The sequence below is a fragment of the Gigantopelta aegis genome, chromosome 4, assembly GCF_016097555.1.
Source record: "Gigantopelta aegis isolate Gae_Host chromosome 4, Gae_host_genome, whole genome shotgun sequence".
Taxonomy (NCBI): Eukaryota; Metazoa; Mollusca; class Gastropoda; order Neomphalida; family Peltospiridae; genus Gigantopelta; species Gigantopelta aegis.
The window spans coordinates 2,774,574-2,784,332 of NC_054702.1; positions in this window are offsets into that span (position 1 = coordinate 2,774,574).

The following is a 9,759-nucleotide window of genomic DNA, read 5'->3' on the forward strand; positions in this document are numbered from 1 at the left end:
AAGCGCGATCGACCACGCAACCCATCACACCTCAGTCGAGCGCTCTATCACTGACCTACATCCAACCGTAGTTCTCGATAGAAGACTACATCCACACTAACATACGGTTAGAGTGGTCGCCTACATCCACACTAACACACGGTTAGAGTGTTCGCCCGAGGGGCTTTGGTCGCAGGATCGTACCCCCTCAGCGGACCTATTCTTTAATTGGATTGTTTCCCCTGTCGGAACCTAAGACCGTGATATGCGCTTCCCTGTCTGTGGGAAAGTTCATATAAAAGATGCCTTGCTGCTAATGAAAGCACGTAGCGTGTTTCCTCTGATACCGTGTCCATGAATACCGTGAATTACCACATGTTTGACATCCAGCAGCAGATGAGCAATACACCAATGTGCTCGAATGGTGTCATCAAACAAAAAACCCCAAAAACAAACAAACAACAAGAACCAAACAAACAAACAAACACAGTTAGATTTGAATGTAAATCCGTTTTCCTTTTCAGTAGTAAAAATACGTTCATATTTGTCGAAGACTTTATACCTGAATTAATTCTCCATGAGCCAGACATAAAGTCAGACATTAAGTCCCCCATCAGTTGTTCCCATCAGCGAAGATCGCCTTGCTAAACGTAAAGGCAAATAGATCTACCAAGCATCACACCTTCTCCATCTCCAATACAGTACTGCCCATTTCACTAATTATCATTCGGGTCTGAATTTTAATAACCAAATCTAAACTACACTTTCTACTAACAACAGGAAAAACACATCCAATCTCTCCTCCAACAAAAATACAAGACACAACACACACCCAATCTCCTCCGTTCTGTTTATGTGGCAGCAGAGGGCTCTCTCTCTCTCTCTCTCTCTCTCTCTCTCTCTCTCTCTCTCTCTCTCTCTCTCTCTCTCTCTCTCTCTCTCTCTCTCTCTCTGCAGGTAGTCCAGTGGTAAAACGCTCGGTTTATGCGCGGTTGATCCAGTGCAGCATGACTGGTATATCAATGGCTGTGGTATGTGTTATCCTGTCTGTGGGATGTTGCATATAAAAGACCCCTTGCTACTATTGGAAAAATTTAGCGGGTTCCCTCTGTAAGACTATATGTCAAAATTACCAAATGGTTTACAGCTGTTTTCACCAGGTAAGACAAACTAGACATGGTATTTCATTAAACAGGTGTGTACTAACCACATTTTATCTTTGTGAAATTTTTCTGCGCAGTCATTGCACTAATTGATCTTTTCGTAATTAATACGAAACAAACCAAATGTGGCATTAACTGGTAAGCGTTGTCTCGTGCCATGTGCGTATGCTGTTATCAACGTGAATTAATTTATACACGTTACAAATGTTATATATTGTGGTCATACGAATACTTACTGCAGTATTGATAAACATGTAGAAACGAGTTGCTAGTAAAAACTTTCTTTAAATGTCGCGAATACAAGGTGCCAGTTATTTAATTCACAATAAACCTATGCACGCACGCACGGACGCATACAGTACAATATAATACATACATACATACATGCCTCAATAGCTCAAAAGGTATCGTGGCAAGTCTGCAAAGTGGCGGGCGATTCAGGTGCCATAGGTTCGAGTCCCAGCAACGGCATGGGACAATTTGTGAGGCTAGAAAGGATTTAATAATCCCCTGCGCCAATGCGTGAATATCTATGTATGTAACAGTCAACCTCGACATACATACAATATATAGATATTCATACATCAGTACATACATACATACATACATGCATACATACATACATACATACATACTTTTTTTATGGATGCCTCAATAGCTCACAACGCGTTATTGTTAGTCTGCAATTTGCGGGCGATTCGGTGCCATAGGTTCGAGTCCCAGCAACGGCATGGGACAATTTGTGAGACCAGAAAAGATTTAATAATCCCCTGCGCCAATGCGTTAATATCTATGTATATCCATACATACATACATACATACATACATTTACACACACACACACACACACACACACACACATATATATATATAAATAGAGGTTATTACCAGTGTTTTTCGGTATCGTCAATATCATATATTAGGAATAAAAATTGTATTATTTTCATTCCTAATATATGATACTGACGATACCGAAATACACGAGGGTAATAATCTCTTTATCATATAATCTCAAGCTTAATACAACGTGTTTTTGTAAACTGTACACGCAACTTTTATTCCAGTCCGCCATTACTAGATGTAAGAATATGTGGCGCGGTGTACTTTTGAATGGAAATGACGTCAAACACGAATGACGTCATTTTGGATGTCCTTACATCAAAATAAAGTTATGCCTAACATTTTTTGTCTTAGGAACGCTGGACAGCTTTCAGAGTCAAATTGTCATTGAAATGTTTTTATTTGATGACTATGAATGCATACGTCAATCATGGAGTGTCACCCGAGTACGTTTGCTTAAATGTCAATAAACCTAGTGCCGAGACCTCGACTAATTTACATCTAATTTGCAAAGTTATCAAATTCTTAAAGTATGTGATCTGAAAAATATCCTATACTTTGATTGCACTGAAAATGTAAGATATTATATGATAAATAAATAAATAAATATATTGCACTTTTGTCCTACGCTATTACTCCGAGTTTCACGCCCTTCGACGATCTTCAGATAGCTGACACTGGTGAAAAGATTGCAGGGTTTTTATTTTTATGTTGTGCGGTTGCGTGGTTTGAGCTTACTGGTGTGACGGCATTTTGAGATGAGCTCAGTCCTTTTGTTGAGATTGTTTTTGTCTTTTGTTTGTAGGATGGCGAGCTTTTCCTCAATGCACAGGTTACATTGGCCGGAGTTTCGTTTGTACGTGTTCGACTGTTTGATAATTTGCCAGCTTATTTCATAATTTGTTCGCTGTTTTTTTAGTTCCCAGACATGTTTAGATAGCTCGGTTTCTTTCGAGTATTTTTCGTGTTTGAACGATTTCGTGTGATTGTTGTATCGTTGTTTGAAATTACCGCCAGATAGACCGATGTATATATACTACTCAAAAGAATTTAAGGGTCAAAAATTTATAACCAAATAAGTTTCAGAGTGTATTAGATTGATGATGTAAACTACACCAAAAATTTAATTTATTGTTCCATATTTACAAAAAAACTGTCACTGTATACAAGAAAGTCACATGACATGCTGTCAAAGTTGAAGGTTGTCAAACATGGATTTTACACATTAGAACATTCGTTTAATAGTGTGTGAATCCACCCCTGGGGCGAATACACTCGACACATCGTTGCCTCATGCTGTTGATCAGACGTCTGAAGAACTATTGGGGAATGGCCTGCCACTCTGCCATAAGAAGTTGACCCAGATCATGAAGGTTGGCCGGAGGGGCATGGTTATCCCGAACTCTCCTGCCTAATTCGTCCCAGGCGTTCTCTATTGGGGCCAAGTCAGGCGAATATGCTGGCCAATCCATCCTGGCGATACCTTGTTGTCTGAGAAAGTCCGTTACCACCCTGGCGCGGTGGGGTCTGGCATTGTCATCCCGCAGAACTGCCCCGCCGCCAATCTGCTGAAGGCCTGGGAGAACCAACGGCCGGATAATCTCATTCAGATAGCGGATTCCATTCAGATTGCCATCCACCACATAGAGGGGGTCCTGTGGTGGATAGAGATGCCGCCCCACACCATGACGCTGCCACCACCGAACCGGTGACGTTGTCTAACGTTAACGTCAGCGAAGCGCTCCCCAGGACGTCTGTAGACACGAACCCGACCGTCGTTGAACTGGAGACTAAACCTGGACTCATCAGTGAACATCACTCGACCCCACTGAACACGTTGCCACCGCAGATGAAGTGTGCACCAGTGACGTCTGGCCGTTCTGTGACGTGGTAGGAGTGGTGGTCGAACAGCCTGGCGACGGCAGCGTAGATTATTGGCTCTCAGACGATTGCGTATGGTTTGATCAGACACTCGAGTTCCAGTCGCAGTCCGCAGATTGTCACGTAATCGGCGTGCAGTGGTTGTGCGTTGACGTAGAGCCATATTGGTGATGTAGCGGTCCTCTCTATTTGTAGTGCTTCGGGGTCTTCCCGAACGTGGACGATTTCGAACAGAATTCGTTGCTTGGTACCGTTGCCACAGTCGGCCAACGACACTCTGACTGACACCAAGTCTCAGAGCAACATGTCTTTGCGTATTGCCATCCTGAAGCCAAGCAATAGCCCTTCCTCGATCTTCGATAGTCAGTTGACGTCGTACCATTGTCGAATTTGGAGTGTGCACCGTACACGAACGCAAGCTCCAATTATACGGAAATTCAGCATTGGGAACATGGAATACACATGCAAAGCGTGCAAATAAAGCGCTTTGTGAAAAAGCAAGTTATGGGCACTTAGCAGACCTTTCGCTTTCGCCCTAATTTACGTGCAAATGTAAGCATGTTTTCGCCATTAGAACTAGTCGACAGTGTCAATGACAGTGGATTTTAATTCATGTATGGGTTGCTTAGACCCACTTTCGTCAAAATGGAACAATACCATGCGTGACATTATGGTCTAGCTAATATAATTGACATTCAGAAAATAATGTCGAAAATATCGTCTGACCCTTAAATTCTTTTGAGTAGTATATGTTTTTGACGTTGCGCCAGTTGTTACGCTTGCTTTGTATACTATCGAACTTGCTTGGCATTGTCCGTTGAGTGGGCAGTTTTCTTTATTTCTGCAGTTGCAATTTTCTTTTGGTGTTACGCTGACTGGATCTTTAATAATTTTAGAGTTGTGGTTTTTGATTAATGTGCCGATGTTTTTCATGCAACTGTAGCGGATTTTGACGTTATTTTTGTTGAATATTTTGTGGTATTTGTGTGTGGAGGGGAAATGTTTGGATATTAATTTTATGAATAATTGTCCGATGTTTGTTTTCACAGCTTTGTTGTATGGTGGGTTGAACCATATGATTTTCCTGCTCATATGGTTCAACCCACCGAAGGGCGTAAAACTCGGAGTAATAGCGTAGGACAAAAGTGCAATATATATATTTATTGCATGCTCTACTCTCTCTTAAAGTATTGAGCACCTTTCAAGCCTTTAATGATAACCACCAGTATTATATATATATATATATATATATATATATATATATATATATATATATATATATATATATACATCAATACATACTAGCCAGTGCCAAGTTTGCCCATTCCAACTAAATTATATAATTATTAAAGAGTGCTTGTGAGTCCATTAACATCGTCGTTTGTTTGAGATTTTGTTTAAATATTTTCAAGTGATCTGGTAGTTAGTTCTACGACTACTGCTACGGCTTGGTCAATGTCAGTGTATGTTGCACCTTATTCAGTACGTGCCTGTTCATTGGTCATAGTGACCTGAACTAATCAATCAAATTATCGGTTAAACCAATGTATGGTAATTTCTCAGTGATTTTTATTTCCTCGGGTATGAGTACCGCTGGAGTAGTAAATAGAGGATATTTCATGTTTTTTTGACAGATATGATTTATATCTCATTGAGTGAAGTTTGCAATTATGTCTCACGTGTTGTGCTTGCGCGACGAGTGTGATATGATAACAAACTTCAGGAGATGAGATATAAATCATATTTGACAAAAAACATGAAATTTTCTATTTATTATAGAACTTTTGGCAATTTACCTTTATTTTTAAAATGCCAGCAACAAAATAGTTCCGGCTTTCTTACAGTCAAGACAACACTTTCTACAGTGACAATAACACATTTTAGTGTGAAATAGTGAAAATTTCACTCTAAAATGTGTTATCGTCACTGAGTGTCTGATAACACTTTTATTTCACTGATATTTTATGATATTTCACTAAATGTTATATAATAAATATAGATATTCATATATCTAAACACCTGCGCCCATGACAGGCAAGGATTTATTTTTTAATGTTTGCCTCAAATTGTCTCTCATGCCGTTGCTGGGACTCGAACCTATGTTACCAATTCGCGCTACAACAACTTGTTCTGAATATGAATGTTAAACCGTATAACATGACATGACATGACCTAACCTGACACGACACGACATCTATATATACTTTCTAGTGCTAGGTTTGCCCACAACTTCATGTATGTTAAGGGGTGACCGCTTGCTTTGTAGACGTATATGTATGTTAACTAAGCATTACTTTAAGAAGGTCTCACTGGCCAAATGGTTATCGTAGTGGTCTGGGAACTACAGGCGAATTAGTAACATAGGTTCGAGTCCCAGCAATGGCATGAGAGACAATTTGTCAAGCGAAGAATGATTTCGCCAGTGCGTTAACATCTACATATGTATTAATCAAACCCAATATAAGTATCACATAGACATACAAAGATGCGCATGTATGTATGTATGTATGTATGTATGTATTTCGGGCAGGGAATAAAATGACAGTATATCGTTTAAGGCCACCGTAAATATTTGTTTAAAGATATAGTCTAAAATCTTAATTTAAGCATATTTCAGTTGCCGTCTGGCATTCTTTGTAAACTGCATAAACACCAAAAGCGAAATGTGTATATAATGTGCGTAATGTCGGCCTGGGATGTTGGTCATTGGTCAGTTGGTCAGATTGGGGTCAGTAGAAATAAGTCAAAAGAAACATAGCCAGGTAGCTAGGCGACGCTGTCATCTGTGGGACGCGGTTTGGCTAGCGGTGATGTCGTCTGAAGGGCGTCCTGCGAGAAAGAGGAGCCTCATTAATAAGTCGGTGACGATGTGTCAATATTATTTTAAAGGAAAGCAGTGTTTGTTTAGCGACACCCAGCTACTTGTTTTAAAGGCACACAGTTCTCTGGTGATGAACAATAGTATTTCTTGTTGAAGTTACGCTTTTTTTTCTTCTTTTTTTTTTTTCTTTTTTGTTATTTTTGTTTTGTTTGTTTGTTGTTTTTTTTTTTTTTTATGTGCTCAGAATGTTGATTTCTGTACTCTACTTGTTTTTTGGTAAAAAATTAAAGTTAATGACACCACTAAATCACACTGATTTATTAATCATCGGCAAAAATCGTTTACTAAAGTTTGTTTTGTTTAACGACACCACTAGAGCAGATTGATTTATTAATCATAGGTTATTGGATGTCAAACATTTGATATTTTTGACATATTGTCTTAGATGAGGCATTGAGGTGGACTTGACAGAGAAACAAACAAACAAACAAATAAATAAATAAATAAATGTGTGTAATACTGAATGTAAAACAGTGGTTTCGGAGTCTAAAAAAAATGGCAGCTCGTAACATAAAATGGCATTTTAAAGATTCTTCAGTTATCTCTAAGTATCCAGTGTAACTACTAAACCTACTAGTTTCATGTTTTTGTATGCATTATGTCCTGAGATAACGGGACTTAAAATATAGCACGGAAATGATGACAATTAGCAAAATGACCATTTCTAAAAAAAACTGCTTGGAATACAGAACCCATGTGGATGTTTAGAATATTTGTTACAGATTGCGAGTGAATCTGAGACTGAAGTGCGTGGGCGACCCTAAATATTTGTTATGGATTTACCCTATTAATTTTATTTTGACGTACTAGATGTCATAACAGAATGTTGCTGTTCTTAATAGCTTCATGTTTACAAGAGACCTATCCTTTTTATATGGATATTCCGCATTATGTTTCCCTTTGGAGCGGAACTCTCTTTTCCGCGGGGGTAATCGTCCGATCCCCCCGATCTCCCCAGGTTACGGGCCAGCTGCCAGAACAAAGTTGTTCACGTTGCTGCTCTCACGACTTCTACGACTGTCTAGTTGGTGGTCTGGGCGCTCTTACTACTCGGTTTTTTTTGTATAACGCATCAGTTATTAATCTGAGCGCAACCGTCGTAAGTTGAGAGTTGGGAAAATTACAAGGCAACCGTCGAATTGGCCAATGTAATTGTCTGCGTCAAATAGATGCCAATCACACGTAAACGTACGACAGGTATAACTGCTAATCGCAAACTTGCATATCCGGTATGTTTCTGGTCGCACACGTTTTTGTAGCAACTCAAACCGGATCTTGGTTCTATATATAGAAAATAATACATGATGCTTCATGGATACGTTTTTAAACAACGAGTTGTAAGATAAATGGTAGCTAACGGACACTGATATAGTATTGTAAACAGTTGAACTATTTGTAATACAAACTGAAGTTAATATACTCTTCAAAAAAAGAAACGCAAAAGGGTACAAATGGGTTATAGCTCCGATTTTATGTTTCCTACCGGTTCATGCTTTGTGAATATAAGGTCATTGCATGTCCCAAACACATTCCCACGGTTACATTCGATAAAACGCAGCTACTGTACAATAAAGTTCCAAAATGTGAATATTCGCAAAAACGCAGCCACGTGCAAACCATGTCACCACTGCACGTGCGTTGTCTGCACGTGCAACATGAACACCGACAGTATAAAAGTGCAGGGTGTTCGGCGTGTTCGCTTGCCTGGCCTCTGTATCTGGCCGACAGTTGACAATCCAGGACATGCCACGTCTCAGTGAACCGCAGAGAAACAATGCCATCGGCCGACTAGACGCAGGCGAATCCAGAACGGCCGTTGCCAGGGCATTCCATGTGTCCCCAAGCACCATCTCCAGACTGTGGGACCGTTACCAGCAACATGGATCAACACGTGACCTCCCTAGATCCGGTCGACCACGGGTCACTACCCCCGGGCAGGACCGCTACATCCGGGTACGCCACCTTCGGGAACGATTGACTACTGCCACCTCCACAGCCGCAGCAATACCAGGCTTGCGCAGGATATCCGACCAGACCGTACGGAACCGCCTACGTGAGGTAGGAATTCGTGCCAGACGTCCAGTTCGAGGTGTCATCTTAACACCACAACACCGTCGACTCCGACTGCAGTGGTGCCAGATTCATCGACAATGGCCTCAACTGCGATGGAGACAGGTGTGGTTCAGTGACGAGTCCCGATTTCTGCTCCGACGTCATGATGGAAGATGTCGCGTGTATAGGCGTCGTGGTGAACGTTATGCGGCAAACTGCGTGCAGGAAGTGGACAGATTCGGCGGGGGTAGTGTCATGGTGTGGGCAGCCATCTCACACACTGGCAGAACTGACCTGGTCCACGTGCAGGGCAACCTGAATGCACAGGGCTACATTGACCAGATCCTCCGGCCACACATCGTTCCAGTTATGGCCAACGCCAACGCAGTGTTCCAACATGACAACGCCAGGCCTCACACAGCACGTCTCACAACGGCTTTCCTACAGAACAACAACATTAATGTCCTTCCTTGGCCATCGATATCACCGGATTTGAACCCAATTGAGAATCTATGGGACGAGTTGGACCGACGCCTCCGACAGCGACAACCACAGCCCCAGACCCTGCCCGAGCTGGCAGCAGCCTTGCAGGCCGAGTGGGCCACCATCCCCCGGGACGTCATGCGTACTCTGGTCGCTTCAATGGGCAGGCGGTGCCAGGCAGTTGTCAACACACGCGGAGGCCACACCCGGTATTGACTCCAGATGACCTTGACCTTGGTGGTATGTCCTATTACTTACTCACAATGGACTAGAGTGAATTGTGAACAATCCTGCAACATTTGGTAATTATCGGACTCACCATTCAATAATTAAATCAATTCTCCAAATGTTACGACAATGTGGTTTTGCGTTTCTTCTTTTGAAGAGTATATAAACCGGGTTGTAAGATAAATGGTAGCTAACGGACACTGATGTAGTATTGTAAACAGTTGAACTATTTGTAATACAAACTGAAGTTAA